This window comes from Bubalus bubalis, chromosome 9 (genome assembly GCF_019923935.1).
Source record: "Bubalus bubalis isolate 160015118507 breed Murrah chromosome 9, NDDB_SH_1, whole genome shotgun sequence".
Taxonomy (NCBI): domain Eukaryota; kingdom Metazoa; phylum Chordata; class Mammalia; order Artiodactyla; family Bovidae; genus Bubalus; species Bubalus bubalis.
Window position 1 is genome coordinate 26,250,335 of NC_059165.1, and position 23,081 is coordinate 26,273,415.

Consider the following 23,081-nt stretch of genomic DNA (forward strand, 5'->3'; position numbering starts at 1 on the left):
AATTCAGAAATTCAATTCACTAATAATGTGGCTAATTTAAAATAAGCATGTGATACAACACATAAATACCTTCTCATAAAATAGAATTTATATTTTTATACCAAAAATATATGCATAATGTTTCAGTTCATTTTGAACTTTTTAAAGGTATATGAAAAGTGATTAATTTATGTTTCTGTGAAAGTGAAGTCGCTTAGTCGTGTCTGACTCTTTGAGACCCTGTGGACTGTAGCCTACCAGTCTCCTCTGTCCATGGGATTTTCCAGGCAATCGTACTGGAGTGGATTGCCATTTCCTTCTCCAGGAGATCTTCCCAACCCAGGGATTGAACCCGGGTCCCCTGCATTGTAGACAGACACTTTACCTAATTTTTTTTTTTTTTAGAGACATGTTACCTGTTGTGTAGTTACTTTGAAACAGTATGGATTCTCTCCTGGCTGTATTCCTTCTATGTGTCATAAGCTGAAAATGGTACAGGTTGCAGTCATCTTGGGGAAGGTTCTTGTGGTAGGCAGAGCACTCTACTGGCCTCCTGGATACTGACCCCCAGTGTACATGCCCTGCATAAGCCACTTCACTTATGTGTGGGTGGGCCCGGTGTGAATATGATGAAATATCGCTATTATGAAAAGTTTACATGGAGAAAGGGAAAGAATTTTGCAGAAATAATGAATGTCCTTAAACAACTGACCTTAAGTTAATCAAAAAAGAGGTTATCCTGGTGGTCCTCTCCTAATCAGCTGTTGTCATATAATAGTTACTCAGTCCAACTCTTATGACCCCATGGACTCTAGCCCACCAGGCTCCTCTGTCCATGGGGTTTCCCAGCTAAGAATACCCTACAAAAAATATCTCTAGAGGTCAACAACAGAAGAGATTTAAAATAAGTGTCCTTTTCCCCTTGGTCTTGAAGAAGTAAATTGTCAAGTTGTGGAGACAGGGAACAGTCAAACTTGGGTAGAGGCTGAGGGCCTCAGTCCTGTAGCTTCAAGGAACTGCGTTCTGCCAACAGCCAGTGAGCTTGAAAGAGAACCTGAAACTTTAGATGAGATCACAGGCCTGGCTGACAACTTGATTTCAGCCTGGTGAAACCCTGAGTAGTAGACCAAGAAAGTCTGTGCTCAGACTTCAAACCTTAGGAAACTAAAACCAGTAAGTCTGTGGTCATCTGTTACATAGTAGTGGAAAACCAATAGACTTATCTACAGCTGTTATCTCTGATACTAAAATAAACATTCATTTGTGTCCTCTTCGCATTTATATAGGGAGAAAACAATTGCAGATGAATTTTCATATTCCCTGCATTGTCATTAAATAGCCACTCCTTTCACCTTCAACACTGCTTACTCTTCCCCAGTTTAAACAGTAAAATTAAATAATCAAGTTTTAAATACATAATTAAGACCCAAATCAAAAAACAGAATTTTTTTTTTTTAATGCAGGGATACACAGCCAATAATATATTGTAGTTCTCTATCCAATAGGTTCAAGTCACATCCTGATTTTCTTCTATGAGACTAAACTTGAGTTTTCTTTCATTTCAAAATTCCTCAAACTGTGAAATATAATTTCTTCAAATACATTCATTTGAAACAATTCCATTTCAACTGGACCCACCAATTTAAATGTCCTGTGGGATTGATTACATTGAGATAATAGGCTAAGTATTTGATGTATACTTATACTGTATTGACTTGCTGCACTGAGAAAAATCACTTGTTCTTCAGTTTTTCCAGTTGTAATAATATCTGTGACTCACTCAACAACATAATGAGGTTATTTTAAGTGTGACAATTTTGATGTTCCAAAGCCAACTTTTAAAGTATTTTTGAATTATGCAACAGGATATATTTCTAAAAAGATTCCTTTTGTGTAAGCTGGATGTTTTTAAGTCAAGTATTATTTCTTCATTGATATTTTACATGTGTTTTCAGAATAAAAATAGATATAAAATAATCATACTTTCTGAAAAATAAAATTAGTTTTGTTTTTTAAAGCCTTAATTTTAATATAAATCAAATATTTGAATATACCTTAAAATAACCCTAAGTCTAATGTTCTGCAGAAATGACTACTTTAAAGTCATATTAAATGATCTGATATAAAATTGTAATCTCAGAATCAATACAATTAATTTAGCTGTTTATGATCATATCTCTATGTGTTAAAAGATTTTGACCTCAGGAAAAGAATTTTCTGAACCCTGGTCTAGATCAGATCCTCTATTACAAGTTCCTAAATAGCTTCCTCTGTTTTAGTAATTGAACAACTATATTTTGATTATTTTTTGATGCTTTCCTCCATTCCCTGCCTCAAGCCTGTGAGCTTCACTACGATAGAGACTGTGTCTGTCTTATTCGCCTCAGGATCCTCATGACCAGCATGCAGCACCAAAGAAATGCTTCATGGCGACATTATCTGACTGGAAATGGGATAGAAGGAGATGGGGAGTGAGGGAGGGAAGGGAGGATAAGAGAAGGAAAGGAAAAAAGGAAATAACAAAAGAGAGTGAATGGAAGGACTGAGAGAGGAAGGAAGGGAGATGAGACCAGAAGATGGAAGGAGGGAGGAAGGCTCAAAGGCAAGTAAGAAGGAAAGGAAAGGAGCAAAGAGAGAAGGAAGAAAAACTAATTTCATGAATTTAAAGAATAATCCATTTCTCAACAGTAATAAAATTATACCTACATCACCCACCTACAAATCTACTAAGAGCGATTTGTTATCTCTTGAAGTAATATCTCTATTTTATGTATTTTTTATCTTAATGTATTTTGTATTTCAAAAATATATTCATGAAGGTTTAATATACAACCTAGAAGTCAGGTCAGTGTTCAGAAATAGGTACCTTAACTTCCCCCACCCCACATCCAGTTTGAGATACGATCGACATATAACATTGTATTCATTTTATGCATAAAATATACTGATTTACTCTGTATGTATATGTATAGCAAAATGACTACCATAATAAGTCTCATTAACAACCATTAACTCATAGTTTTTGGCCCCCTAAGATGAGAACTTTTAAGATCCACTCTGGTAGCAGCTTTCAAAATAGAGCGTTGTTAACTATTGTCACCTTGCTGTACCCTCACCAATCTGTTCTTTCTATCTATGAGGATTTTTTAGATTCCCCATATAAGTGAGATCATACAATATTTGTCTTTCTCTGACTTATTTCACTTAACATAATACCCGCAGAATCCATCCATGCTGTCTCATATGGCAGGATTTCATTCTTTTTTATGGCTGAATAATATTTGTGTGTCTGTGGCATTTTTTTCTTTATTCATTTATCCATCAGCGGGCAGTTTGATTGTTTCCATTTTGGCTATTGCAGATAATGCTGCTATGAACATGGGGTGAGATATCTTTTCAGGTTAGTGCTTTTGTTTCTTTCAGTCAAATGCCCAGAAATGGATTGTATGAATCATATGGTAGTTTGATTGTTAATTTCTGGGGAACCTTTGTGTTATTTTCATAGTGACTGCACCAGCTTATAGTCTCACCAGCAATGCACAAGGGCTCCCTTTTCTTCTCATTCTCGCCAACACTTTTTTCCTGAATTCTTGATAATAGCCACTCTAACAGGTGTGAAGTGCCTTCTTTTTGTAGTTTTGATTTTCATTTCCATGATGATTAGTTACAATGTATATCTTTAATGTACCTGTTGGTCATTTGTGTGTCTTCCTTGGAAAAATGTCTTTTCAGTCTGCGCATTTTTAAATCATATTGTTTGGTTTTAATCTACTGAGTTGTTGAAATTTTTAATGTGTTTATTTTCATGTTTTCTCCCATTCCTCAGGTTACCTTTTCATTTTGCCAGTGGTTTCTTTTGCTGTGCAGAAGCCTTTTGGTTTGATGGAGTCCCACTTGTTGATTTTTTCTTTTTCTTTTGTTGCCTTTGCTTTTGGTTTTAAGCACAAAAAATTATTCACCAAGACAAATAAGAGCTTACCCTCTATGTTATTGTTCAGGAGTTTTATGGTTTTAGGTCTTATGTTAAAATCTTCAATCTATTTGAGTTGATTTTAGGAAAAAAAAATCATTAATTTTAATGAGATTGTATTGTGATGCTTTCCAACCCAATTAAGACACCAAAATATTTTGAAAATATCAAACAAGGAAGATGTGTATCTATGCATATTTAACAATTTAAGCATGCACACAGTGTTTCCAAAAATACCATAGCATAAAGTGTCTTGTCCTCTTTAAATATTTTGGTTTATGTATGAAAGGTGTTTTATTATCTCTAGCAATTGACTAACCTTGGGAGAAATAGTCCCTCCAGGGTCAACAAGACCCTAAGAAGTCTAAGCATCAAACACAGAACCTTGAAAATGCTTGTCACATGTACTCAGTCCAAGAGAAAGATATGTTTCTATATGGTAAAGGAGAAGTAAAGAATATTTTCAGAAATTATTCTTTACTGTCCTCTTTTCTTAGTGTTTTAAAAATCAACTGGGGCTCCTGGTTACTGTACTTTAAACTACATTTCAAACAGGGTTTTAGCATAGAAAAAGAAAAACTTTATGGCAAGATAAAATCAAAATAAAAGCATAGGGATGTAACACAAGTTACTACCTCTTAATTAATATTGCTTAGTTTAACTATGCTGCTAAGTCGCTTCACTCATGTCCGACTCTGTGCAACCCATTTGACGGCAGCCCACCAGGCTCCTCTGTCCCTGGGATTCTCCAGGCAAGAATACTGGAGTGGGTTGCCATTTCCTTCTCCAATGCATGAAAGGGAAAAGTGAAAGTGAAGTCGCTCAGTCGTGCCCGACTCTTAGCGACCCCATGGACTGCAGCCTACCAGGCTCCTCCATCCATGGGATTTTTCAGGCAAAAGTACTGGAGTGGGGTGCCATTGCCTTCTCCAATGGCATGTATAGTTTAACTATACATAGCAAACCATTTGGGTTCATCCAAACATGGGACAGAGAAGGCAATGGCACCCCACTCCAGTACTCTTGCCTGGAGAATCCCATGGATGGAGAAGCCTGATGGGCTGCAGTCCATGGGATCGCTAAGAGTCGGACACGACTGAGCGACTTCACTTTGACTTTTCACTTTCATGCATTGGAGATGGAAATGGCAACCCACTCCAGTGTTCTTGCCTGGAGAATCCCAGGGACGGGGGAGCCTGGTGGGTTGCCGTCTCTGGGGTCACACAGAGTCGGACACAACTGAAGCGACTTAGCAACAGCAGCAGCAAACCTGGGACACAAGTTTTGCTCCTTGTGAACTTTTCTGATTAGAAAAGTTGTATCAATTTAATTGGTACAAACTGTTTTTGCCTAAAAGCATAATATTGAATCATTAATTTTAAAGCATATTTATTTGATGTGTTCTGAAATGAAAGAAATCTTATATAATTGACCCTTTAACAGCATGGGTTTGAACTCTTTGGGTCCATTGTATGTGCATTTTTTTCCACTAGTAAATACCTCAGCGCTACATGATCTGGGGTTGGCTGAACCTCTGATACTGAGGCACCACGTTCGCAGGAAGGGCCAACTAGAAGTGATATCTGGATTTTTCAGTGCTGCAGAGTCAGCACCCATAACCCCTGTGTTGTTCAAGGGTCAGTTGTGCTACAAAGAAATTAGTTATCATTCAAAAATGGTATAACTTTTAAAGAATTGTTATAGCAAATTATGATGAATTGAACCATGATTTGAGACAAGTTTACGTAAACTATAATAGCAAAATCTACACTAGTCATAATATTTCAATTAAGTCTGCCTAGAAAATAAAGGTTATCAGTATTTACTTTACTCTGGCTTTCTTGCCATATGTTACAAGACTTGCTCATAACTCAGTCTTGGATTGATCTCCTTCTAGATGCTTCTCAGTGCCTGAGACTTCTCTAAGACAGAAATTTCTAAATGTTGATTCTTTTCTGGGGCAGAGGATGTCAAAATATGATATGAAGTAGGCTGCTTTGATGTCAAAATCTTTTCATCGAATTGCTGCACTTAGTAGCTTACCTGTTTCAGAAATGTCTGCCTCCAGTCCCTGAGAGCTTCCACAGCCAGCACTGAATACCACATGCTCATGGGGAGCCTGTGTGATGTCTTGTATTCCCTTCAGAAATGACCGCCCCGTCACTGGTTCATCTCCAGTGTGATCTGGGTCCCTATTTGCTACTTACTTTTAACTAGTACTTGCTTTTAACTGGTAACCATTATGATCTATTATATTATTTACTGCTATTCTACCAAACATCTAAAACTTTCACTTTTAGTCTTTATTTTCTTTAATAGCTTTCCATAGAGTAATCAAACCTTTTTTCCTTAATTTTCTGAATGCCTGGACAGTTCCAAACCAAGTCAATAGCTTTTAGTTAATGAGTCCTTGATAACAGTCATTGATATTTCCCAGAATTTTGCAGTGGTCCTTCTTTATTGCTTTTTTTTCTTTGAGTTTTCTTTTTATTTAGCAAGAGTATAGTTTGATTGCCAAGGTTATCATATTATATTCTTATTAATTTTTCATTTCTTGGTGTTTCCATAAAAAACTTGAAGAAACATTCATCTACGGATGTGAAAGCTGCAATTAATAATTTTTTCCTATCTGCTGAGCAAAATGATCAACCATATTTTATCAAATATAAACTTACAGGCTTTAAAAAATATGTTTAATTGTTATACTGATCAGCTTCTGCAACCCTCTCTGCTCCATTTCCTAACAGTGACCCTAGTTCATCCCTGAAGTAGACCTCACTAGGATGAATGAGGATGCTGATTCTCAGAAAGCTAATGATTTGTTTAGGTTAATTCACATGCTTAAGAGTTATTTCCTTGTAAATTCTTTGGAGACAATGTACACATTGTTTTCAGAGTCATTTACTCTGCAGGGCACAGTACTAGGCACTGTGAAAAAGGATTATATATTCTCGGGTTGACTTAGTGGTTCCATGCAGATGTGCCAGGTTTGTTATAGAGAATGAAAGGGTGGGGTTTGAAGAGGGCCTCAAGGATCAGTGAAGTTCTGAAACCTTCACTGAGAGCCCTATCCTAGCTTATCTTCTTATTGTATCTTCATAGGGCAAAGAGAGGGAATTCTGTTCTCTTTTCTTCCTTATAAAGCATGCTAATCCTATCATGGGGGCCCAACCCTCATTGTCTCATCTAAAGCTAATTACCTTCCAAAAGCCCGGCCTCCTAAGAGCATCTTCAGTTCAGTCATGTCTGACTCTTTGCTACACCATAAACTGCAGCATGCCAGGCTTCCCTGTCCATCACCAACTTCTGGAGTTTACTCAAACTCATGCCAACTGAGTCGGTGATGCCATCCAACCATCTCATCCTCTGTTTTCCCCTTCTCCTCCCACCTTCAATCTTTCCCAGCATCAAGGTCTTTTCAAACGAGTCAGATCTCCACATCATGTGGCGAAATTATTGGAGTTTCAGCTTTGACATCAGTCCTTCCAACGAATATTCAGGACTGATTCCCTTTAGGATTGACTGGTTTCATCTCCTTGCAGTCCAAGAGACTCTCAACAGTCTTCTCCAACACCACAGTTCAATTCGTGAGCACTTAGCTTTCTTTATGGTACAAATCTCACATCCATACATGATCACTGGAAAAACCGTAGCCTTGACTAGACGGATCTTTGTTGACAAAGTAATGTCTTTGCTTTTTAATATGCTGTCTAGGTTCAGTTCAGTTCAGTTCAGTCACTCAGTTGTGTCCAACTCTTTGTGACCCCATGAACTGCAGCACACCAGGCCTCCCTGACCATCACCAACTCCTGGAGTTCACCCAAACCCATTGAGTCAGTGATGCCATCCAACCATCTCATCCTCTGTTGTCCCCTTCTCCTCCTGCCCTCAATCTTTCCCAGCATCAGGGTCTTTTCAAATGAATCAGGTCTTCACATCAGGTGGTCAACATATTGGAGTTTCAGCTTCAACATCAGTCCTTCCAATGAACACCTAGGACTGATCTCCTTTAGGATGGACTGGTAGGATCTCCTTGCAGTCCAAGGGACTCTCAAGAGTCTTTTCCAACACCACAGTTCAAAAGCATCAATTTTTCAGCACTCAGCTTTCTGAGTCCAACTCTCACATCTATACATGACCACTGGAAAAACCATAGACTTGACTAGATGGACCTTTGTTGGCAAAGTAATGTCTCTGCTCTTGAATATGCTATCTAGGTTGGTCAGAACTTTCCTTCCAAGGAGTAAGTGTCTTTTAATTTCCTGGCTGTAGTCACCATCTGCAGGGATTTTGGAGACCAAAAAAAATAAATAAATTCTGCCACCTTTTCCACTGTTTATCCATCTATTTGCCATGAAGTGATAGGCCGGATGCCATGATCTTAGTTTTCTGAATGTTGAGCTTTAAGCCAACTTTTTCATTCTCCTCTTTCACTTTCGACAAGAGGCTCTTTAGTTCTTCTTCACTTTCTGCCATAAGGGTGGTGTCATCTGCATATCTGACGTTATTGATATTTCTCCCAGCAATCTTGATTCCAGCTTGTGCTTCATCCAAGCCAGCGTTTCTCATGATGTACTCTGCATATAAATTAAATAAGCAGGGTGACGGTATACAGCCTTCACGTACTCCTTTTCCTATTTGGAACCCGTCTGTGGTTCCCTGTCCAGTTCTAGCTGTTGCTTCCTGACCTGCATACAGATTTCTCAGGAGGCAGGTCAGGTGGTCTGGTATTCCCGTGTCTTTCAGAATTTTCCAGTTTATTGTGACCCACACAGTCAAAGGCTTTGGTATAGTCAGTAAAGCAAAAATAGCTGTTTTTCCTGAAACTCTCTTGCTTTTTTGATGATCCAATGGATGTTGGCAATTTGATCTCTGGTTCCTCTGCCTTTTCTAAAACCAGCTTGAACATCTGGAAGTTCACGGTTCATGCATTGTTGAAGCCTGGCTTGGAGAATTTTGAGCATTACTTTGCTAGCGTGTGAGATGAGTGCAATTGTGCAGTAGTTTGAGCGTTCTTTGGCATTGCCTTTCTTTGGGATTGAAATGAAAACTGAACTTTTCCAGTCCTGTGGTCACTGCTGAGTTTTCCAGATTTGCTGGCATTTTGAGTGCAGCACTATAGCATCATCATCTTTTAGGATTTGAAATAGCTCAGCTGGAATTCCATTACCTCCACTAGCTTTGTTCATAGTGATGCTTCCTAAGGCCCACTTGACTTCGTATATCAGGATGTCTGGCTCTTGCTGAGTGATCACACCATCATGATTGATTATCTGGGTATGAAGATTTTTTTGGACTGTTCTTTTGTGTATTCTTGCCACCTCTTCTTAATATCTTCTGCTTCTGTTATGTCCATAGCATTTCTGTCCTTTATTGAGCCCATCTTTGCATGAAATATTCCCTTGGTATCTCTAATTTTCTTGAAGAGATCCCTAGTCTTTCCCATTCTATTGTTTTCCTCTGTTTCTTTGCACTGATCACTGAGGAAGGCTTTCTTATCTTTCCTTTCTCTTCTTTGGACCTCTGCATTCAAATGGGTATATCTTTCCTTTTCTCCTTTGTTTGTTGCTTCTCTTCTTTTACAGCTATTCAAATAGCTTCTCAAATAGGTCTTACATAAAGCCTCCTAAGACAGCCATTTTGCCTTTTTGCATTTTTTTTCTTGGGGATGGTCTTGATCCCTGTCTCCTGTACAATGTCACAAACCTCCACCAATAGTTTATCAGGCACTCTATCAGATCTAGTCCCTTAAATCTATTTCTCACTTCCACTGTATAATTATTAGGGATTTTATTTAAGTCATACCTGAATGGTCTATAGATTTTCCCTACTTTCTTCAATTTAAATCTGAATTTGGCAATAAGGAGTTCATGATCTGAGCCACAGTCAGCTCTTGGTCTTGTTTTTGCTGACTGTATAGAGCTTCTCCATCTTTGGCTGCAAAGAATATAATCAGTCTGATTTCGGTGTTGACCATCTGGTGATGTCCATGTGTAGAGTCTTCTCTTGTGTTGTTGGAAGAGGGTGTTTGCTATGACCAGTGCATTTTCTTGGAAAAACTCTATTAGTCTTTGCCCTGCTTCATTCTGTATTCTAAGGCCAAATTTGCCTGTTACTCCAGGTGTTTCTTTACTTCCCACTTTTGCATTCCAGTCCCCTATAATGAAACACACATCTTTTTTGAGTGTTAGTTATAAAAGGACTTGTAGGTCTTCATAGAACCATTTACTTCAGCTTCTTCAGCATTACTCGTTGGGGCATAGACTTGGATTACTGTGATATTGAATGGTTTGCCTTGGAGATGAACAGAGATCATTCTGTCATTTTTGAGATTGCATCCAAGTACGGCATTTCAGACTCTCTTGTTGACCATGAAGGCTACTCCATTTCTTCCAAGGGATTCCCAACCACAGTAGTAGATATAATGGTCATCTGAGTTAAATTCACCAATTCCAGTCCATTTTAGTTCTCTGATTCCTAAAATGTTGACGTTCACTCTTGCCATCTCCTGTTTGACCACTTCCAATTTGCTTTGATTCACGGACCTAGCATTCTAGGTTCCTATGCAGTACTTCTCTTTACAGCATCAGACCTTTCTTCCATCACCAGTCACATCCACAACTGGGTGTTGTTTTTGCTTTGGCTCCATCTCTTCATTCTTTCTGGAGTTATTTCTCCACGGATCTGGAGAAATTGGGCATATTTCGTGCATATTAGGGACCTACCGGCCTGGGAAGTTCATCTTTCAGTGTCCTGTCTTTTTGCCTCTTCATACTGTTCATGGGGTCTTGAGGCAGGAATACTGAAGTGGTTTGCCATTCTCTTCTCCAGTGGACCACATTTTGTCAGAACTCTCCACCATGACCCGTCCGTCTTGGGTGGCCCTACACGGCAGGGCTCATAGTTTCATTGGGTTAGACAAGGCTGTGGTCCATGTGATTAGAATGATTAGTTTTCTGAGGTTTTCAGTCTGTCTGCCCTCTGATGGAGAAGGACAAGAGGCTTATGGAAGCTTCCTGATGGGAGAGACTGACTTAGGGGGAAACTGGGTCTTGTTCTGATGGGCAGGGCCATGCTCAGTATATCTTTAATCCAATTTTCTGTTGATGGGTGGAGCTATGTTCCCTCCCTGCTATTTCAATTCAGTTCAATTGCTCAGTCCTGGGCCAAACTATGGTGGGTAATGAAGGTAATGGTGACCTCCCTTAAAAGATCAGGTGCATGTACTTATCTTACCATCTTTTCAGGGATTAAGACTTCAATATATGATTTTGGGGGAACACAATTCTTCTATAGTATATACCCTTCAGATTATTTATATCTACTATGTTTATATGGTGGAAAAACTAACAGTGTGCTCTTGTGCATTTCATTCCAATTCCATGTTTAGTGATAACTTGAAATCAACTAGAGTAAGAGCATTTATATCATGAATTTTGAAAAATGTTATAAGCTAGCATCCTCTTCCCCAACCCCCTGGAAAACTGGCTATTAAACATTTTCTAGTATATACTATTTGTATATAGCAGACCAGTAGGGGTTTTGTTCATGTTTAGGATGGAAGATACTGCTGGTTATTTATACAAAGATACTTATAGTTAAGTCATTTTACATTTCTAAAATAATTGAAAATGTTACCAGTTTAATTCTGTTAAGATCAAATATAAGTTCTTTAAGGATGAGGTTTTTGAGAGGAAAATTTCATAGAGGAGAGTATTATTGCAAAATCAATGTTTCTAAGAAGGCAAGGGTGGATTGACTCCAGAACCCAAGAGAAAACTTAGTCTGAGATAGACAAGAGGCATCAATAGTGACTTTAGGAAGGACCAGTGCAAGTACCAGTGTGGGAGATGATGAAGACATTGCTTCTTGTCCTGCCAGAGGGAGAAGATACCCCTGGCAAACCCGCATTTGAAAAAGAAGTTTCATTTCACCCAGTTATAGCCTCCACTTCTGCCCCAATTAGAATCAACATATCCAACAGCTTACCATTTATTTTTGCATGATGCCAGGTCTCCAGAAATAAAGACTGTTCAATCAAGAGTTTTTCAGTTATTTATGAAAGGTTTTTAAGTTTTATAAATGAAAATACTAACCCAATTTTATTTATCTACACTACTTGCTTATAAAAATTAATCTGTGAAATTATATGCAAGTTATAAGTTTCACAAATCCTCCAATCATTCTTAAGAAATGAACTTAGGGCAAATTTTTCTGAAGTGTATGTAAATCCAAAAATAGCTTCAGTGTTTCTGAGTGGAATGTTTAGCCCTCAGTGCAGTAGATGCTAAGAAGCTCCACTAGAAAGTAGAGCACTTGATAAAATACTCCATTTCTAGTAGCTGAATATAAAAATTAGAACGTGTTATCTCTAAAATGGAGTAATCTTCAGCTACTCTGTGGCCACCAAGAGTGTAGGTAATCTCTAAAATAATAAATCTTCAAATTCCTTAGAGTTTAAACCTCATAACTAGAACTGGCTGTCAGACGAGAATAACTCAATTCAGCCAAAAATCTTTTTATATGTCGTTAAATTGCTTTCTCTTGCTGATGACTGCGGCCCACCTTGGATATTGTGGTTTTATGATGTTGATGTACATTACTATCAGGAAATATTCTGATGTCTTCAGATCACACACAAGATAATCAACATAGTCTGAACTGATTTTGAATTACTAAGCTAGGATAGACTTTTTCACATAACTAGAATAATTGCTGGAGAAGGAAATGGCAACCCACCCCAGTGTTCTTGCTTGGAGAATCCCAGGGATGGGGGAGCCTGGTGGGCTGCCGTCTATGGGGTCGCACAGAGTTGGACACGACTGAAGCGACTTAGTAGTAGCAGAATAATTGCATTTCTTACTGGTTTAATACTGTTAAGAAAATGATGCCAATTCTCTGAAGGGAGGATTTTTTAAAGTTAACCTGTGTCACAGATGTTGTGAAACTCGTCTCTCAAGGAGCAATGCATGAATCAAGTAAGGTATATTACCAGTAGATTGGTTAGAAGATTTTACTCAGAGAGAGACTTATCCAGGTTGCTAAAGATAAAATGTAGAGATCTATATGGAGCAAGAAAGGCAGAATCTCACAGAAATTAAGTGTAGGATACCTAATCAGGTTGGGTCTTATGCAGAAACTATTATGGGTTTAAAATATTTTCTTGGCAAAAGATTATAATCTCCCTTTCCATTGCATTAACATTGACCAGATTTATCTATTCTCTGTATGTCAGCTGAGTTCACTCACTACCTCCAAGCCTCTACACCATCTATTATGTTCATCTCCTAAATGTTTCATAGTTTGTTTCATTCATCCTTTACTGAGATTCTTTTATATGTCAGGGAGTGTGCTTGGCAACAGTGAACAAGAGAGATAAGGACCTTGACCTCATAGAGTTTACCTTGTCTTTGGGAGAGATGGAGATTAACTAAGGATTCAAGATAAGGATAGAGTCTGACCGGACTGAGCAACTGAACAAAAACAACAAAAAGATAAGGATGGATTGTGAAAGTTTATATCCAGTAAAGGATGTAAACAGGGGCTTGTGATTAAAAGAGGACCTAGGTGGAGCAAAGGCCCCTATAAGTCAAAGCTGTGGTTTTTTCAGTTGTCATGTATGGTTGTGAGAGCTGGACCATAAAGAAGGTTGAGCGCTAAAGAATTGATGCTTTTGAACTGTGGTGTTGAAGAGTCCTGAGTTCCTTGGACGGCAAAGAGATCAAACCAGGCAATCCTAAAGGAGATCAATCTTGAATGTTCATTGGAAGGACTGATGATGAAGCTGAAGCTCCAATACTTTGGCCACCTGATGGAAAGAATAGAATAATTAGAAAAGACTCTAATGCTGGGAAAGATTGAAGGCAGGAGGAGAAGGGGATGACAGGGGATAAGATAGTTGGATGGCATCACCGACTTAATGGACATGAGTTTGAGCAAGCTCTGGGAGATGGTAAAGAATGGGGAAGCCTGGCATGCTGCAGTCCATGGTGTCTCAGAGTTGGACCTGCCTTAGCAACTGAACAATGAATGACAACAGGTGGGGCAAAGCAGGGATGAGTGGTGGGGATGAACAGTACTGCTCAGATAAAGTGATTTGGAGGGTTGAGAATGAGTGAGGTGGCAATGGCATGAAGTTTTGGTGACCATGTTGTTTAGTCACCAAGTTCTGTCTGACTCTTGTGTGACCCCATGGACTGTAGCCTGCCAAGATCCTCTGTCCATGGAATTCTCCAGGCAAGAACACTGGAGTCATTTGTCATTTCCTTCTCCAGGGGACCTTCTCAATCCAGTGATCAAATCCACATCTCCTGCTTGGTAGGCAGATTCTTTACCAAGGACCTAAGCCTCTGATGATTATAGCAATTGCTTAATTGTAACCTGCAGCTTACTGATAGCCCAGACAAAGCACATTGACCTTTTATTTATCCTCCTCTTAGTTCTGGGCAATGTGCAAGTTCACCCAGCCAAGGAAGCCCTATGTTTTCAATGTTATTCCTTTATTGACTCTATGTTTTGAAGTTTGATAGGAGATTAGATGAAGATGGCAACTTGTGTTCATTTTGCTTACTGCTGTATGTCCAGTGTCTGAAACAGTTCTGAAATGAAGGTTTTAATGAATGACTTGCTGGAAAATAGGGAGACTAAGAAATGGATTTGCATTTTACCAGTCTAGTTAGCAATATATTCAGTAGTGTGTGTTCAGTAGTTTTTCCCCTGAGCAAATTTGTTGAATTATCTTGGATATGCAGTTTAGATTTGCATGATTTAAAAAAACATTTTTTAAAGCTAAAAATTTGGCTTATATTTATTTCAGTTCATATATATATAGATATATCAAGACCAAAGAAAAATTAATGTGTAATCTGTATTTTAAAATCCCACACACCGAATATAGTGCCTGTACTTAACTAAGGAGCTTTTGAATATGTGAATGAATGTGTGTGTACATTTTTAGTTCTTCTTCTATTTTAATGTCAGCTTGGGAAAGTTTATAGTATGGATTTCTCCTCTACCGAAATATATAGAAAACTTGAGATGGTTTAAGACCAACTATACAAAACTTTTTCAACCTTAGAATTAATGACATTTTTCAATTTCAAGGTTATTTCCCTGTAAAACTATAACTTTTGAATGTAGCTTTCATAAATTTTTGCAAAATTATATGAAATGAAAAACTAATTATCACAACTGTCACCCACAGAAAAACTGTTACCGAGCATATGAGCATTTAATTAGTTTTTAGATCTATTTCTTGAAATATATATATTTTTATTGATTAATCAGTTAAAATGGCAAATGTTTCTTAAGCCTCCACACAATCAAATTCTGGTGGGTTATACGTTTTCAGTTTGAGTCAGAAATAGATGTCTGTTATAAATATATAAGATAATGATTTCCAGCTCTAACAAACAAATCAGATTTTCTTTTAACAAATTGGTTTAGGTTTTCTCTTCAGAATCTGAAATTTTTCAGGTTGTAAATTGTAACAATATGAGTCAGCCTGTCCCTTATTCTCTGGAGAAAAGGATGCTAATTGGAATAATGATGTCTGGAATCTAATCACAAATAAGTTCAGGACTAAATATGTATCGCCACAGCCACTGAGGGAGAGGAGATAAGACGAACAAATAACAGCTTCTGTCTAAGTGAGAACCTTACTTTCCTGACTGTTCAAACAGGGTGAGCACTTTGATATACTGCACTTCTAATGAGAGCACAGTTGTATATTAACAGCTTAACGAGCTTCAGACTCTGCCTAAAATGTCAGAGTCCTGGGAATTTTTTATAGTAATAATTGAGACATTTTCCATTCAGTCATTCACTCTATACACCTCTGTTTAGTGTCTGGAGTGGTAAAGAACATACTTGCTAGTGCAGGAGACATAATTGTTAGGTAAAATGTTATTGAACCCCAGTTGAGAAAACTGAGGCCCATAAAGTGGTGATGTCATTTTAACGGCAGTTCCAAAGAACAGCAAGAAGAGATAAGGAAGCCTTCTTCCGCGATCAATGCAAAGAAATAGAGGAAAACAACAGAATGGGAAAGACTAGAGATCTCTTCAAGAAAATTAGAGATACCAAAGGAACATTTCATGCAAAGATGGGCTCAATAAAGGACAGAAATGGTATGGACCTAACAGAAGCAGAAGATATTAAGAAGAGATGGCAAGAATACACAGAGGAAATGTACAAAAACGATCTTCACCACCCAGATAATCACGATGGTGTAATCACTGACCTAGAGACAGACATCCTGGAATGTGAAGTCAAGTGGGCCTTAGAAAGCATCACTACGAACAAAGCTAGTGGAGGTGATGGAATTCCAGTTGAGCTATTCCAAATCCTGAAAGATGATGCTGTGAAAGTGCTGCACTCAATATGCCAGCAAATTTGGAAAACTCAGCAGTGGCCACAGGACTGGAAAAGGTCAGTTTTCATTTCAATCCCAAAGAAAGGCAATGCCAAAGAATGCTCAAACTACCACACAATTGCACTCATCTCACACGCTAGCAAAGTAATGCTCAAAATTCTCCAAGCCAGTCTTCAGCAATATGTGAACTGTGAACTTCCTGATCTTCAGGCTGGTTTTAGAAAAGGCAGAGGAACCAGAGATCAAATTGCCAACATCCGCTGGATCATGGAAAAAGCAAGAGAGTTCCAGAAAAGCATCTATTTCTGCTTTATTGACTATGCCAAAGCCTTTGACTGTGTGGATCACAATAAACTGTGGAAAATTCTGAAAGATATGGGAATACCAGACCACCTGACCTGCCTCTTGAGAAATTTGTATGCAGGTCAGGAAGCAACAGTTAGAACTGGACATGGAACAACAGACTGGTTCCATATAGGAAAAGGAGTTCGTCAAGGCTGTATATTGTCACCCTGTTTATTTAACTTATATGCAGAGTACATCATGAGAAACGCTGGACTGGAAGAAACACAAGCTGGAATCAAGATTGCCGGGAGAAATATCAATAACCTCAGATATGTAGATGACACCACCCTTATGGCAGAAAGTAAAGAGGAACTCAAAAGCCTCTTGATGAAAGTGAAAGTGGAGAGTGAAAAAGTTGGCTTAAAGCTCAACATTCAGAAAACGAAGATCATGGCATCTGGTCCCATCACTTCATGGGAAATAGATGGGGAAACAGTAGAAACAGTGTCCGACTTTATTTTTCTGGGCTCCAAAATCACTGCAGATGGTGGCTGCAGCCATGAAATTAAAAGACGCTTACTCCTTGGAAGGAAAGTTATGACCAACCTAGATAGCATATTCAAAAGCAGAGACATTACTTTGCCAACAAAGGTTCGTCTAGTCAAGGCTATGGTTTTTCCAGTGGTCATGTATGGATGTGAGTTGGACTGTGAAGAAGGCTGAGCACCAAAGAATTGATGCTTTTGAACTGTGGTGTAGGAGAAGACTCTTGAGAGTCCCTTGGACTGCAAGGAGATCCAACCAGTCCATTCTAAAGGAGATCAGCCCTGGGATTTCTTTGGAAGGAATGATGCTAAAGCTGAAACTCCAGTACTTTGGCCACCTCATGCGAAGAGTTGACTCATTGGAAAAGACTCTGATGCTGGGAGGGATTGGGGGCAGGAGGAGAAGGGGACGACAGAGGATGAGACGGCTGGATGGCATCACTGACTCGATGGACGTGAGTCTGGGTGAACTCCGGGAGCTGGTGATGGACAGGGAGGCCTGGTGTGCTGCGATTCATGGGGTCGCAAAGAGTCAGACATGACTGAGCGACTGAACTGAACTGAAACCATCAGACAGAGTGCAGAACAGAGTGAGGACTCAGTTCTCCAGCAAAGTTACAATTTTGTATAATTGTCTCATTTTGCTGGAAGTTATTTATTTTTGTATTAATTTTTGAGTTAGCAACTAGACATGGTACTAGAGCAAAGAGTATAAAATTTTATAGTTAAAAATGTGCTCCTTCCATCTATAGTCCACATGCACCCATATTTTTCCTCAGTGGTTACCAGTTTTACCAATAATTAAAAAATTATTTTGGAGATATTATAGAAATAAGAAACAGAAATGTATATACATATGTGTATAACACACATGTGTGTATGCATATATATGTATACATATTTGTCTTCATATATGCAGGTGTGACTGTGTATTTTTCTTGACGTAATAGTGGCTAACTATACATAGTGTTCTACATATGGCTGTTATCTCTTGAAAATGTTTTCTGAAGCTAATTCAGTATCCATATGTGCTTCAGATATTAAAATCTGAAGCCATTCTGATAACAATATTTCTTTGGAGATTTTTTTTTTTTAATTTACTTTTGCTCTCTGAAAATTTCATTTGACTCCAATAATCTAAAAGTCACAGTTATTAGTGTCTTGGAAGGGTCTAATTTTAACTATTTATGCACGTGATATTTTGCTTTTGCCATTTCTAATGCCTCAGTTCAGTTCAGTCGCTCAGTCGTGTCTGACTCTTTGCGACCCCATGAACCACAGCACACCAGGCCTCCCTGTCCATCGCAAACTCCTGGAGTCCACCCAAACCAATGTCCATTGAGTCAGTGATGCCATCCAACCATCTCACCCTCTGTCATCCCCTTCTCCTCCTGCCCCCAATCTTTCCCAGCATCAGAGTCTTTTCCAATCAATCAGCTCTTGTAATTATGATTAAATATTTTTATCATAAAAGTAAAAAGGGGATTATGTAATAATATGATATTCCTTCCATTAGAATGTGGAAGAAGTGACCAGGCACCAGTTCTGACACCTTGCTCCTTTCTGTTCTCAATTGGAACCGTGACATCACCATGTGAACAAGGCCAGAATTAGCTTACTGGAGCATGTGAAACTCTTGCACAGATGTCCCCCTTACCTCAATCAACAGCTAACCAAACAAGAACAAACTATATAAGGACTCTCGTTTGGGAAGTGCAGTGGACAAAAGAACATTGCCCAACTTGCCTGAAGCTGGGTTGGAAAATAAAAACTGTTTTATATATATGTATAAAATATATATATATATTAAATATTATAAGATATATATATATATATATTTAGATATATATATATATGTATCTTCTTCAAATGATAAAATACTCTTCAGATAAACAAGATCTGGGGCAGTAACTAAATCAGGGCTATGACTGTAAGACCCCTTTTTAAAGACACTTGAAAGAATTCAGATAGTGTTTATTGATCTTCTCAACTAGAAAAAAGTGTTTCTAAAAGTTTCTAAGACCTTTCCAGCAGCCAACAATGCCTCATCAAAGTAGATGGGATTGAGAGTATTGCTTTTAGTGAACAAAATCTGTACAAAAATAATTATTGGAAATCACAAGTTTTTAACAGAGTTATACTAGCAAAAGCACTGCCTGCATAGAAGAAAGGGGACTGACTGAGGCAGTTAAAGGAGAAGAGACCTTTGGGCCCCTATGTTTCCCTTATCAAGAAGCAGACTAGGAAAAATCCTCAGATCTAGTAGAAGCGAGAGGTTATCAAAAGGCAGAAATTTCAACCCGATGTTCTGTGACAACCTAGAGGAGTAGGATGGGTTTGGAGGGTAGAAGGGAGGTTCAAAAGGGAGCAGACATATGTATACTTACAGCTGATTCACGTTGTTTTATGGAAAAAAAGTAACACAAAATTGTAAAGCAGTTATCTGCCAGTTGGGGAGGGAGGATTCTGGAGACAACAATAAAGAAATTAAAAAAAAAATTAGAGCTGAAATCATTCAAAATATTGGACTGGAAAAGTGATTTCCAGGGATCAGAACTAGATCCTTACCAAAAAATATTTCTTTCTTAGAATGGGTAGGGCTGATAATATTTGTCTCACTGGATTTCTGAATGGCGTAGACCAGTGATGTAATATTCTTTTGTCCACCTCTCTCCCCAAATGGCAGTATTTTTGTAATTTGTTTATTCCTGCTTCTCAATTATCTGTTGGGGTCTAGGAGAAAGACAGCTCATCTTTCATACATCTCTGGAGCAAAATGAGGCATATTCAAATAGCTGCATCTAAAATGATATAGATTGAAAATTTCAAGCTTTGAGCCTGGAGCCATAATTGGTTGAGATTTTCTGGGATATTGGAATGACAGTAGCATGTGTCAGTTTTGGAAAAGATGTGATTAGGTCCAGAGTAGCCTATTTGGAAGATGAGAAGTATATATGACTTAGTCACCTCTGCCATTCCAGAAAAAGAGTTTCCTTGCTCACCTGTAGACCATCCTGATGGAATCAAGCTGTATCCATCCTAGCCTCTATGTTTAGCTTTGTGGATGACCTATAGCTTCATCCACAATGCTAGACACAGTAATTTTCATTTGCCTAGTATAATGCCAGGTTGTCACATAAAACATTCCCATGTTTTATTCCCTCAATTAACATGTGAGCACTTTAACCCTGGATATCATTCTGGTTGTTAGTCTTTCAGATAATAAGGAGGAAAGCTTTCAGATAATGAAGAACAGGAACTTGTCAGCTATCCCAAACCCAGGTTTCTTTTTGCCCTAATGAAACTTGGGTTACTTCCTAAGATTGAAAAATGGGAGCAGACAATCCTGGGCTTTCTGATGCTCCATGGAATCCCATAGCAAATGTTAGCCTCCACCCCTTAGTACTTGTTAGGATTTAGAGAATACCACCCATCATTATCAGTCATTACCTATGAGACAGGAGTCATTTTGAGTGTTGAGCTATAACCTAAAGCTGCTCTAATGTGGGCTTTTGTAATCAAGGAAATGATCCTGATTCTATGTCTTAATGAGACAGTAGGGAAAAATCTTGCATATCATAAGGAAAATACTTATCATTTATCTGAACCACTGTTTCCTGATTGTAGATAAAACCTCTATTTAATGCAGGAATGAGGAGGAGAAAGTATTTAGAATGCATCTTCTGAACCATTAATGATGCCCAGAAGGGAACAAGAATAAAGCTTAGAGCAGGACTTTGGTCACGTCAATATATGTTTTAGGTTTCCCTGGTGGCTCAGATGGTAAAGAATCTGCCCTCAGTGTGGTGGACCCAGCTTCATTCTCTGGGTCAGAAAGAACCCCTGGAGGAGGAAATGGCAACCCACTCCAGCATTCTTGCCTGGAGAATCCCAATGCACAGAGGAGCCTGACAGGCTATAGTCCATAGAGTCACAAAGAGTCAGACTTGACTGAGTGACCAACACCCACAATGTATGTTTCACCAGAGCTAATCACCTATTTCATTTGTAATTATTGCTGTTATGTTGAGTAGTAAAACCTACACAAGCATTGTCTCATTTAATCTTCACAGCTACACCACGAGTAAACCATTATTTACATCATTTTACAAATGAAGAATCTGAGTCTCTGGAACTGAATTATCCAATCTTTCAGTTAGTAACTGGCAGGCCTTTATTGTCACACACACACATGCATAACATAAAAGATAATGATTCTAAAATGATGTTCCACCTCAACCTTTTACTTTTTACTTTTAGAAAAGAAGTATGCTGTTGAAATGTTTGAGAACCAACATGTAACACAACTTTCATTCTACGTTACTTCAAGGGTATAAAAATTGTTTTTAAAAGTATAAAAGTTTTAGGAAAAAAACTTGGAAGTTTACCTACCTACTAGATTCTAACATTTTTGGTCTTGTAGTGTGGCACATTTTAGCATGTAGAACATACTACTAGATATCAACTTAGAGCAGAGAAAATGTGTGTGTGTGTGTGTGTGTGTGTGTGTGTATATATATATATATAAATTCTTAGAGCTCTTAGTTTAAAAAAAGATGATGAAAATAGTGATAATGGTAATCATAATAAATGTGTTAAATGCCAGAGATGTTTAGAGTATAAACAAATATTAGAAGTATCTTTTCTAATCCTTCTCAGTACATAATGGAATTGAGGCTAAGGAGGTAAATTTACTCTCTCGCTGACATAGAGTTTGAGGTTGACACTTTCTTAGCTCTCTTTCTAAATTTCAGGATACTGTTACTTACAGTTATGGTAAAAATTGTGTAATCTTTTGTCCTCACCTTAGTGACTACATTTTATTGTGTTGAGTTACAATGACCATATCATATGAGAAACAAAACCCTGTGAGGAATGTAATGGTGGTGAAATGTGAAAACACTGAAAGTATTATACTTCTTTACTAAAAGGATGATACATGCAAATCAAGCAAGATAATATGTCAGTTTATTTCATGTTTAAATTTTATGAGTTTAATAAGTTTCACTCTGTATTTGTATTGAGTTCTCATCACCAGGGATATGAGTCTTAAAAACCCTAAACCTACTTATATTTTCCATTACTGCGTTACCTAATAAACACCTAGCCTACTTAGAAATTACTTTGGTTTATAGGAATTACTGCCCATCAGTGGGAAAACACCCACTCCAGTGTTCTTGCCTGGAGAATCCCAGGGACGGGGGAGCCTGGTGGGCTGCCGTCTATGGGGTTGCACAGAGTCGGACACGACTGAAGCGACTTAGCAGCAGCAGCAGCAGCAGTGGGAAAACAGGTCATTAACATAATGTCTCCTAATGTATATGTGGGGATGACAATATGGCCTTCAAAACCTCTGGCTAGCTGTACATGGCAGGGATATATCATTATGTCTTGTCAAATTATGTTAGCTAAGTTATAGATATAAAAATGACCAAATTTATTATATAAAAGAATTTTCACAATTCTAGTTTTATGTCTAATGCATAATGTGCCAAGGCATTTTACATAGCTAATTAGATAATATAAGGATATGAATTGTAAACACTTAAGGACACATGCATAAAATCAGCTATTGATCTGGTGAGCATTTACAGAGATCCTACTCTGTGACAGACAAGGGATGTATAGTCAAATGACGTAGTCCTGTAAAGCATTAGCATTCCTATTTCATATAAAATATTCACTTCAATTTGTGAATAACAGGCTCAGGAATAATTTGAACAGCCAAATAAAGGTTTTCATAAGCATTGTTCTCAGCATGAACTTTGAGACCTCATGTGAGACCATTTTCTGTGTCTACTGAAATCAGATTTATGGCTATGAAATGAACGTGACAAAAAGATTCCTAACTTTTTCTAATAATATATGTATTAAAGACTCAATTGATGAGATATGTTTTACATTTTGTGTTGTCTCCCAGTAATGAATC

The 23,081-nt window shown here is 38.1% G+C and overlaps 1 protein-coding gene across 1 annotated transcript in view; it reads left to right on the top strand.

Annotated features, from left to right (window-relative positions):
* The window catches only part of EDIL3 (EGF like repeats and discoidin domains 3), an 805,830-nt gene that overhangs the window by 232,803 nt on the left and 549,946 nt on the right, over positions 1 to 23,081 (top strand). The gene's annotated exons all lie outside the window — the stretch shown is intronic.